Genomic DNA, 12,735 nt, shown 5'->3' on the forward strand with positions numbered 1-12,735 from the left:
CAACTACTAGCAGTCTTTCATGGTCTCTTTCCAAGTAGAATACACAATAAAATTATATTTTAAGTAGATTATTAACATCATAAAATACAATTGGAAAATAGTTTTGACTATTGTTTTGACTATATACAGTAGTTTTAAGTATATCATATTGGAGCAATGGGCAATAATTTGAAAACAGAATAGCAAACACATTGCATAAATTTGATTAAATCCGTCTTAAAGTCATGAAAAATAATCAAACATACAGTATCTCTTTAATCATGTTGGGGTCATACTTACGGACATTAGAAAAAGTTTAAGTATAACCTGGACCTCCGTCTCAAAATATGCGTCAGCCAATTATAATCGGCAACATAGTTGCACATGAAAGAACGCTACATTGTAGCTGGTCCCATTAGATGCGTCTCAAACCACCACATACGCCTTTGTCACACTTTCACATCTGCGGTGAAAGGTGACAGAGCTAGAGTGGTGTTTGTCAAACGATGAGACATCCCAAAAATCGGTCTTCTCACAAAATTGTCGGTAGCGTCTGAAGGGTTAGGCCTACAAACTAAGATGAGACTTTCATGAACACGATGGTGTTCTCTGTTTTGCTCTACCCCTACCCGTGTCTTGGTGCTTATTTGAAGTTGGTACAGTCGATCTACCAACTTCTATCTGTAGCGTCCAAACAGTTTGGGTTCCACACTAATATAACCCCTCGGTGGACAGCTGAGACTCTTATGAGCACAATGGTGTTTTTCCTCCACAAGCCTCACAAAACTTGACTGAAGGTCAGTTAAAAGAAAGACTGGAATTATACTGTATATGGAGATAGTTTACTGCCTAAAATAAGGGGATAAATACATGTAAAAAAAAATATTAAAAGTTTCTTGGTCTTTCTTATATCTCTCAGATATAGGAGAGACACTTCAGAACAAACGTCCTTTAAATTTGTTTGAGGGGGGACTACCTGTTGTTCCATGTAATGAATTTGTTATTCAATGTTTTTCTATTGGCTAATAGCTGTAATGCCAACTTTAATTTTTCTTGGACACCTTCAAATTCAAAATCAAATAGCTAAGTGATCATTGGTATGACTATTTCAAAACAATTCCATATGTTAGCTTAGCATGCCCCTGGCAATCCGTAAATTAATTCAAACAAGAAAATGGTGCCTTCTGGATAGCTTAATATAAGGAATTTCAAAGTATTTATACTTTTACTTTTGATAATTAAGTATATTTTAGCAATTATATTTACTTTTGATACTTATGTATATTTAAAACCAAATACTATAGACTTTTACTCAAGTAGGATTTTACTGGGTGACTTTCACTTGAGTCATTTTCTATTAAGGTATCTTTACTTTGACTCAAGTATGACAATTGGGTACTTTTTACACCACTGACTGTTGGTCCTTGAGTCAAATAACGCATATGTGACAAAGTAGATGATTATAAAAATGCATATAAAATGTTGTAGACCTACATTTAGGTGTACACGTCCATGTAATATAATCCATATAATATAAACTATGCAATTTGACTATTAGGCCATAGCAGTGTTTGTCCACAAGGCAGAAGAAAGACGCAGCTCCCTATTAAATTAAATCTTACGTTTTCAAGGCTGAATTTCACTTCTCAAGACACTAAATCAATAACTGTAATTCTGCATTTTTAAGGTAGGAAAAATCTCATGTGGGATTTGAACACTTGTCAAAATCTGCAACAAATACAAAGTGCTAAGCAATCTACACTGTGAGCTATATGACAAGTCAGTCAAATCTATGTGATCTAGTTATTTTGATTATCAGAATGTGCCATTGGACTTCTCTTAAGTGCGCTTTCATGAACAAGTGTTGGATCACGTCCAACTACGTAGACAATTTTAATTTGCTGATACGGAATTTGAACTGGGTGTAATCCCTTCCAGCTGTGCAGGTTAGCAAAGTGCTAAATGTACCAGGTTATCTAATGGGAACAGCTAAGATGTAGTGTTTTATCACGTGCAACTACGTCAGTGATTTTAATTGGCTGATGCGCATTTTGAGACGGAGGTCCAGGTCAAATTTGAACTTTTTCTAATGTTCACAAGTATCAATTACATTACAAATAAATTACAATACAATTCCCAAATGCACCAGTGTTGATGTGTATAGAGAAAAGCATTGACTCCTTTGATGCATGAACCAATGAACTCAGATGAATGGATTTTATGAATTTAGTTTGAATTAAATGCAACACACCCTGTACATTATAAGATAATAAATGTATTTGAACCTTTGTCCAGTTTATTCATTAGTTAGTGAACATACTGTACTGATGAAAGTATACCAAGACTAGCTGGTAGTAATACAAATGTATCCATTGGGACAGGTATCTCTGTTAATCCAAAAGTTGAAAACAAAACTGCCTGCAAATGAAACAGTTCAGTTAATTGACATTCAAATTCAAACCTGTGTCCTAATGCCTTCTTACAGCAACTTAAAATCACTGAAACACTGAAGCTGAGGGACATATGGGACACAACACCTGCATGAGCTGTGCAGATTTCCTCTAGAAACAAACTCAATATCTAGGACCTTAGACTCTTGATGAATATGCAAAAGAACCACAATCAGTAAAAACTGTCCAGAACTAAATCAAATAAAAACTGCCCACCTCACCTTTTCTTCCAATCCTATTTCTGGAACATGGTTTCCATTATCCCACCCATGAAACCTTTCCTTCATTCAGTAAAAATGTGTTGCCAATGATGTAATAAAATATTCTAAAGAACTACTGTATCATGACTCTACCTATCACTACTAATGTCTAGATTGATCATATATTACAATAATTAAGTTGTAATTAAGTGGAAGTGTAACTATTGAGGTACTCTCAGGAGGCGTAGTATTTAACTAGGTATTACTTTCAGTCTGTTCATTATTTGAGTTTCAAGCAGTGCATATGCAAGAAACCCCTGGGCTTAGAAGTGTGGGCCCACTCGCTTTCTCTGCCTCCATGTGTAGCAGTAAATCAACCAAATCAAATCAAAGTTTATTGGTTACGCACACAGATGTTATGGCAGGTGAAGGGAAATGCTTATTTTAATAGATCCTAACGCAGTAAAATGTCAAACAGGTACACATATAATACAAATAATTAAAAAAACAGATAGAACAACAAGAAATGTCATCACGAAAATAATAAATACCCCAATTGCCCTGTATCAGTAATCCAAGTGCAATCTATATGTCTGTGTTTCAGGTCGTCAGTGATGTGCACACAGAGGAACTTGAACTTTGACCCTGTCCACTGCAGCCCCCTCGATGTGGATGGGGGCGTGCTCGCTCTGCTGTCTCCTGTAGTCCACGAGCAGCACCTTAGTTTTGTTATTTTCCTGGCACGACTCTGCCAAGGCACTCAGCTCACAGGGATTTTCCATGCTAATAGTAGTAATGTATATTTAGGGATGGAAGTAAAATGAGTATGTAGCACAGAGGTGAATTCATAAATGTTCTAAGTTTCTTTTGAGTTTTTTTGTTGTTATGTATCCCCACATCAGTGTGAAGTACATCACACATTTCACATCTACTATTGTATTTTACTATCTACAAAGTAGATAAGTAGATGAATTGGCAATGCTACAGACCAAATTATGCTTTCTTCTTTTAGAAAAGTTGCCCAGACAAAATTTTGTAACGAATATATTGACATTTAACACTTTATATTAAGGGTATATATATATATCACAACGCTGTGTACTACTCCCTTCACAGAACAACGCAAACTGACTCTAACCAGAATAGAAAGAGGAGTGGGAGGCTCCGGTGCACATCTGAGCAAGAGGACAAGTACAGTAGAGTGTCTACTGTCCTCAACTGGCAGCTTCATTAAATAGTACCCGAAAAACACCAGTCTCAACGTCAACAGTGAAGAGGCGACTCCGGGATGCTGGCCATCTAAGCAGAGTTGCAAAGAAAAAGCCATTTCTCAGATGGGGCAAATAACACAGCCACTGGACAGAGGAACTCGGCCTAGAAGACCAGCATCCTGGAGTCGCCTCCTCACTGTTGATGTTGAGAGAGGTGTTTTGCGGGTACTATTTAATGAAGCTGCCCTTAATTGGTTGCACCAAATCGTAATTAAAAAAATAAATAAATTAAATGTAATTTTTTCCATTTCACTTCACCAATTTGGACTATTTTGTGTATGTCCATTACATGAAATACAAAGAAAAATCTATTTAAATTACAGATTGTGATGCAACAAAATAGGAAATACGCAAAGGGGGATGAATACTTTTGCAAGGCACTGTATATATATATATATATATATACCTGGAGGTGTGTTGGGTCATTGTTCTCTTGAAAAACAAAATGATACTCCCACTAAGCTCAAACCAAATGGGATGGCGTATCGCTCAGGATATTGTGGTAGCCATGCTGGATTAAGGGTGCCTTGAATTGTAAATAAATCACAGACAGTGTCACCAGCAAAGCATCCCCACACCATCACACCTCCTCCTCTATGAGTCACGTTGGGAACCACAGATGCCGACATCATCCGTTCACCTACTCTGCTTCTCAAAAAAAAATCTCAAATTTGGACTCATTAGACCAAAGGACAGATTTCCACCGGTCTAATGTTCATTGCTTGTGTTTCTTGGACCAAGCAAGTCTTTTCTTCTTAATGGTGTCCTTTAGTTATGGTTTCTTTGCAGCAATTGTACCATGAAGGCCTGATTCACGCAGTCTCCTCTGAACAGTTGATGTTGAGATGTGTCTGTTAATTGAACTCTGTCTGTTAATTGAACTTTAATTGGGCTTAAATTTCTCAGCCTGGCAAATTTAAGGAACTTATTCTCTGCAGCAGAGGTAACTCTGGGTCTTCCTTTCCTGTGTCACTCCTCATGAGAGCCAGTTTCCTCATAGCGCTTGATTCTTTTTTGTGACTGCACTTGAAGAAACTTTTAAAGTTCTTGAAATTTTCCACATTGACTGACCTTCATGTCTTCAAGTAATGATGGACTGTCATTTCCTTTTGCTTATTTGAGCCGTTCTTGCCATAATATGTACTTGGTCTTTTATCAAATAGGACTATCTTCTGTATACTACCCCTACCTTATCACAACACAACTGATTGGCTCAAACACATTAAGAAGGAACGAATCTCCACAAATGAACTTTTAACAAGGCACACCTGTTAATTGAAATGCATTCCAGGTGACTACCTCATGAAGCTGTTTGAGAGAATGCCAAGCGTGTGCAAAGCTGTCATCAAGGCAAAGGGTGGCTGCTTTGAAGAGTAATCAAATGTACTGAAGAGAGTCCACGTGTATACATTTATAAATGTATAGAGAGGTGTTTGATGCTTTGAACCATAGCATTTACAGTATCTTGTGTCCTCCAGATGAGGATGTGGGAGTGTGTTTTACATTTCTGCATTAAGAGGACGCCCATAGCTCAAGCTTCTATAATTAAAGTGTATGCTCAACTCTGATTTTTGAGCAGTAAAAGGAACACTGTGTGGCATACCCCAGGGCCCAGTATAACCCAAGCTCTACATCAATAGATCCCTACATATGAAAAAATAAATATATACAGTATATTTGAACGGGAACATTTTACCGACATAAGATGTCAAGAACAGTCATGACAGATTGATGTCCATTTATGGCAAATTCCTTCAAGTTAGAAGGAAGTTCAATTAATTGTACAGATGTCGGATCTTAATTTAAACACAATTTTGTTTCCCGGAAATGTTACTGCATGTTAGGAAATTCAAACGAGTGATTTAGATACGTTCATCCCTGTTAGTGAGAATTTCTCCTTTGCCAAGATAATCCATCCACCTGACAGGTGTGGCATATGAAAAAGCTGATTAAACAGCCTGATCAATACTCAGATGCATCTTGTGATGGGGACAATAAAATGCCACTCTAAAATGTGCTGTTTTGTCACACAACACAAGCCACAGATGTCTCAAGTATTGAAGGAGCGTGCAATTGGCATGCCGACTGCAGGAATGTCCACCAGAGCTTTTGCCAGAGAATTGAATGTTCATGTCTCTATCATAAGCCGCCTCCAACATAATTTTATAGAATTTGTCAGTATGTCCAACCGGCCTCACAACCGCAGACCATATGTAACCGTACCAGTTCAGGACATCCACATCCGGCTTCTTCACCAGGGGGATCGTCTGAGAGCATCCACCTGGAAAGCTGAAGAGTATTTCTGTCTGTATAAAGCCCTTTTGTGGGGAAAAACTCATTCTGATTGGCTGGGCCTGGCTCCCCAGTGGATGGGCCCGGCACCCAAGGGCCTGGCTCCCATGCCATCTATCATTTTTACCACCATTTTGGCTGATGAAATATAATGTCCCAAAGGGGGGGGGTTATGACATCTCACGCCCATTGTAAATTTTAAGGCAGCAGACAAATCCTTTGTCCTTTAGTGTTTGGGACTGGAATGTCTGTGTCGGTCTTGTGGAGAATCTACCTCAGAACTGTAACATGCAATAAATGAATTTTGGGACATTATATTTCATCAGCAAAAATGGTGGTAACAATGATAGATGGAATATGAAAATGAATGTAGATTTTTGTGATGTCATTAAATATATTTAATAATGATCTTGATGACAGTAAGTGTTTTTGCTTACTTTTTGTTCTAAATAGAGAAGGCATATTGGATTGTGTAAAAAGGCAGGAAATTAAATTTAGAGGACCCCCAGACACCCAGCCAGGTTATGTCCACCCCACTTCATATCAAAAGTGGCACCCCTGAAATTAGTTATACGCATCATTGGTTAAATGGTTCTCTGGTCTCAAGATCCTAAGTCACGCATAAAAATACATTTAAGTATTCCTTTAGGATATGTGTACACAAGTGGCGGAGGGATAGTTGTTGGAGGGGAAAACAATATGTGACAACCAAATTGGGGAAAGTTATTTTCAGCGTGACACCAAGAGTTTTATTGTATTATCTAAGCCTTTGAGTGGGTATTATTATTTTAAGTTAATATGTTAGACATTTGAATAAATTCAATTGCTAAAAACAGTTTTAAGGGAATTTCAGCACATTTGGAGATTCTTGAGAGGTAGATGCACTTTTCCTCTGGAATTTTGGGAGATGGAGGTGGACATTGGCACCTGGTTGCTCTCAGCAGGAAGCTCAATATTCAGCCTGAGGAACAGATTGTTCACCTGCATTTTTGTCAACTCATCATTTCCAGCGCCGAAAGATTTTGCACTGTTGGCAGACATGCCCCAGCCAATTTGTCAAACTTTGTCATACAAGATACAATTATTTATATAGCAGACTAACTATACGAAAAGACGGAGGGTGACATTTTCTTTCCACAAAACAGACCTTCTATATCATAGTCTCCTAAAATACCATACTATTTGAAATCCAAAACGAGTTTGGAAAAAAACAGCTTGCGATTACATCGCTTTTGATAGTTGCAGGACAATTCACGCTCCAAATACTGTGGTACCAAATTAGGTACAGTGCCTTCAGAAAGTATTCATACCCCTTGACTTATTCCACATTAGCTGTGGTACAGCTTGAATCAAAATTGATTAAATAAAACAAATGCTCACCCATCTACACACAATACGCCATAATGAAAAATGTAAAACATGTTTGTAGAAATATTTGCTAATTTATTGAAAATTAAAAACAGAAATATCAAATTTACATAATCACCACTTAGTAAATACTTTGTAGAATCACCATTGGCAAGGATTATAGCTGTGAGTATATCTATGTAAGTCTCTAAGAGCTTTCCACACCTGGATTGTGCAACATTTGTCCATTACTCTTTGAAAAAGTCTTTAAGCTCTGAAAAATTGGATGTTGATCATTGCTAGATAACCTTATTCAGGTCTTGCCATAGATTTTCAAATAGATTTTAGTCAAAACCATAACTCAGCCAGTCAAGAACATTCACTGTCTTCTAGGTAAGCAACTCCAGCGTATATTTGGCCTTGTGTTTTAGGTTATTGTCCTGCTGAAAGGTGAATTCATCTCCCAGTGTCTGGTGGAAAGCAGAATGAACCTGATTTTCAATTAGGATTTTTCCTGTGCTGGGCTCCATTATGTTTCTATTTTTATCCTGAAAAACTCTACAGTCCTTAACTATTACAAGCATATCCATAACATGATGCAGCACACCACTATGCTATGTTCTATGTTCCATGTTCATAATTACAGAATTTAATTAATGAATTAACTCAGTAACCTGGGGCACCACGGGAAAAGTTTGTTTAATGAGTTACCGTTTCCCGATTTTAACTCAATAGAATATCAGAATATCGATTTCATAGCAGTCACTAATTAATTCATTTCCTCATAAGTCTCATTCTGAACGTCGTATAATTCATAAATTTGCACAAACCCTGGCCTCACAAATCATTCAAATTGAGTTGATAATTTATTTACTAACAAGCTAAAGGATAACATAAGATCCACATAAACAAGCAGTCTACGTTATTGGTTAGAACTTCTTACAATGGCAACAGGTCCCTAGCCGACCAACACAATATGAAACGTGTCAAACAAGATGGAGATTTAAAGAAAAGAGAGAGAGAGAAAGTGCCAGAGAGAAAAGCACAGTTGGATACATTTGTAAGCTATGCTTAGTTTAGCCCTAACACTTTGCCCTGAACTGCCACTCTTAGGGGGCAGAAATATAATGCATGTATTTACGTGTTGAAGGTCTCTGTTGGGTATCTCTTCGTGGACCGAGTTCCGATTAGTGGGATAGGTTTGGCCGACACCCTGTTCTTTTGATGGCCGCGTCTCCTTCATTACCGGGTGTAAGTCTCTGATTGTGACATCGTGTGGACAACGTCCTTTCTATTAGTTGTCTGTTTCCTTGCACCTGTTCTGTGAGGGTGGTCTTCATATGAGCTGTTTTGTTTCAGCTGTTTTGACGCTCCCAGCTTGAGTAGGATGGCCGTGTAGACAACCGATGATTTGAAGGGAATAACCGGTTGGTCCTTCTTGAATTAACCTTTTTAGATACAGTAGCATTGATTGTTAAGATGTTCCTTTGTCCTCTTCCTTGTGTTGCGTTTTGGGGTCACGACTAGTCGCAAACCTCGGCTGCAGCGTGTGGTATACTTAGTCTGCTATGTAAATTCTTAACTCATATGTTTTATACTCCAGGGTAGAAAGGGGCGTTCCCGTCTTTATGACACATTCTCTGTGTTCCCTGGGGAGTAGCTAGTTACAAGGGAAGGTATTATAACTTACTATGATCTAGTTTAGACAACTAGAATCACAGTACATCATTACAAAAACATTCTATTTGATCTGGATATTTTCTACAAAAACGCACAGTATGTAAACATTATAGATATTGTGAAAACTCTTCAAGTTACCATGTTTTTGCTATAACGTCGTCGTTTTACTTTTTCGGGATGATGCGAATTTTCGCAGCTTTTTGTAAAAAATCGCGCAACATTTCAACGTCCTGCTACTCATGCCAGGAATATAGTATATGCATATGATAAGTATGTGTGTATAAAAAACACTCTGACGTCTCTAAAACTGGTTAATAAGTCTGAACTATATCAAAGGTCCAGAATCCAAGATGGCGTAGCAGTCAGACGTCTTTGTCCTGTCGTGTCCCTTGTATATATCGTTTTACATATTTTTCGTTGCATATCCTTTACTGTCCTGGTTAGTGATTACTGTTTTATTTCACTGTAGAGCCTCTAGCCCTGCTCAATATGCCTTAACCAACCATGTTGTTCCACCTCTTACATATGCGATGACATCACCTGGTTTAAACATCTCTAGAGACTATATCTCTGTCTTCATTATTCAATGCCTAGGTTTACCTCCAATGTACTCACATCCTACCTTACCTTTGTCTGTACCCTATTCCTTGAATCTATGCTATCGTGCCCTGCTCCTTTTACTCTCTGTTCTGAACGTGCTAGACGGACAGTTCGTATAGTCTTCAGCCGTACCTTTATCCTACTTATCCTCTGTTCCTCTGGCGATGTGGAGGTTAATCCAGGTCCTGCAGTGCCTAGCTCCACTCCCACCCCACAGGTGCTTTCATTTGTTGACTTCTGTAAACGTAAAGGCCTTGGTTTCATGCATGTCAACATTAGAAGCCTACTCCCTAAGTTTGTTTTACTCACTGCTTTAGCACACTCTGCCAACCCAGAAAACCACCAAAAACGTTGAAATTTCCATTCCTAACTAAATGTTTTCCGCCAAGATAGAACTGCCAAAGGGGGCGGTGTTGCAATCTACTGCAAAGATAGCCTGCAGAGTTCTGTATTACTATCTAAGTCTGTACCCAAACAATTTGAGCTTCTACTTCTAAATATTCACCTTTCCAGAAACAAGTCTCTCACTGTTGCCGCTTGCTATAGACCTCCCTCTGCCCCCAGCTGTGCCCTCGATATCAAATGTGAATTGATTGCCCCCCATCTATCTTCTGAGCTCGTGCTACTAGGTGACCTAAACTGGGACATGCCATCCTACAAACTAAGCTTGATGCCCTCAATCTCACACAAATTATCAATGAACAGACCAGGTACAACCCCAAATCAGTAAACACGGGTACCCTCATAGATGTCATCCTAACTATTTCGCCCTCCAAATACACCTCTGCTGTTTTCACCACCCCTCATCACTGTCAAACGCTCCCTGAAACACTTCTGCAAGCAGGCCTTTCTAATCGACCTAGCCGGGGTATCCTGGAATGACATTGACCTCATCCCATCAGTAGATGATGCCTGGCTATTCTTTAAAAGTGCCTTCCTCACCCTTAAATAAGCATGCCTCTCTCAAAAAATGTAGAACTAGGAATAGATATAGTCCTTGGTTCACTCCAGACCTGTCTGCCCTTGACCAGCACAAAAACTGTGGCGTTTTGCATTAGCATCGAATAGCCCCCGTGATATGCAACTTTTCAGGGAAGTAAGGAACAAATATACACAGGCAGTTAGAAAAGCTAAGGCAAGCTTTTTCAAGCAGAAATTTGCATCCTGTAGTACTAACTCAAAAAAGTTCTGGGTCAATGTAAAGTCCATGGAGAATAAGAGCACCTTCTCCCAGCTGCCCATTGCTCTGAGGCTAGGAAACAATGTCACCACCGATAAATCCACTAATTGAGAATTTCAATAAGCATTTCTCTACGGCCGGCCATGCTTTCCACTTGGCTACCACTACCCCGGTCAACTGCCCGGCACCCTCCACAGCAACCCGCCAAAGCCCCCAGCATTTCTCCTTTACCCAAATCCAGATAGCTGATGTTCTGAAAGAGCTGCAAAATCTGGACCCCTACAAATCAGCCGGGCTCGACAATCTGGACCCTCTCTTTCTATAATTATCTGCCGAAATTGTTGCAACCCCTATTACTAGCCTGTTCAACCTCTCTTTTGTATCATCTGAGATTCCCAAAGGTTGGAAAGCTGCCGCGGTCATCCCCCTCTTCAAAGGGGGTGACACTCTAGACCCGAACTGCTACAGACCTATATCTATCCTACCCTGTCTTTCTAAGGTCTTAGAATGCCAAGTTAACGAACAGATTACTGACCATTTCGAAACCCACCATACCTTCTCCGCTATGCAATCTGGTTTCAGAGCTGGTCATGGGTGCACCTCAGCCACGCTCAAGGTTCTAAACAACATCATAACCGCCATCGATAAGAGACATTACTGTGCAGCCGTATTCATCGACCTGGCCAAGGCTTTCGACTCTGTCAATCACAACATTCTTATTGGCAGACTCGACAGCCTTGGTTTCTCAAATGATTGCCTCAACTGGTTTACCAACTACTTCTCTGATAGAGTTCAGTGTGTCAAATCAGAGGGACTGTTGTCCGGACCTCTGACAGTCTCTATGGGTGTGCCAAAGGGTTCAACTCTCTTTTCTGTATACATCAATGATGTTGATCTTGCTGCTGGTGATTCTCTGATCCACCTCTACGCAGATGACACCATTCTGTATACTTCTGGCCCGTCATTGGACACTGTGTTAACTAACCTCCAGATGAGCTTCAATGCCATACAACTCTCCTTCCGTGGCCTCCAACTGCTCTTAAACGCAAGTAAAACTGCCCGCACCTGCTCGCCCGTCCAGCATCACCACCCTGGACGGCTCTGACTTAGAATACGTGGACAACTACAAATACCTGGGTGTCTCGTTAGACTGTAAACTCTCTTTCCAGACTCACATTAAGCATCTCCAATCCAAAATTGAATCTAGAATCGGCTTCCTATATCGCAACAAAGCATCCTTCACTCATGCTGCCTCGTAAAACTGACCATCCTACCTGACCATCCTACCGATCCTCGACTTCGGTGATGTCATCTATAAAATAGCCTCCAACACTCTACTGAACAAACTGGATGCAGTCTATCACAGTGCCATCCGTTTTGTCACCAAAGCCCCATACACTTCCCACCATTGCGACCTGTACACTCTCGTTGGTTGGCCCTCACGTCATACTTGTCGCCAAATAACCTGGCTACAGGTTATCTACAAGTCTCTGCTAGGTAAAGCCCCGCCTTATCTCAGCTCACTGGTCACCATAGCAGCACCCACCCGTAGCACGCGCTCCAGCAGGTATATCTCACTGATCACCCCCAAAGCCAATTCCTCCTTTGGTTGTCTTTCCTTCCAGTTCTCTGCTGTCCATGACTGCAACGAATTGCAAAAATCTCTGAAGCTGGAGACTCACATCTCCCTCACTAGCTTTAACCACCAGCTGTCAGAGCATCTTACAGATCACTGC

Source organism: Oncorhynchus nerka, linkage group LG9a (genome assembly GCF_034236695.1).
Source record: "Oncorhynchus nerka isolate Pitt River linkage group LG9a, Oner_Uvic_2.0, whole genome shotgun sequence".
NCBI classification, from domain to species: domain Eukaryota; kingdom Metazoa; phylum Chordata; class Actinopteri; order Salmoniformes; family Salmonidae; genus Oncorhynchus; species Oncorhynchus nerka.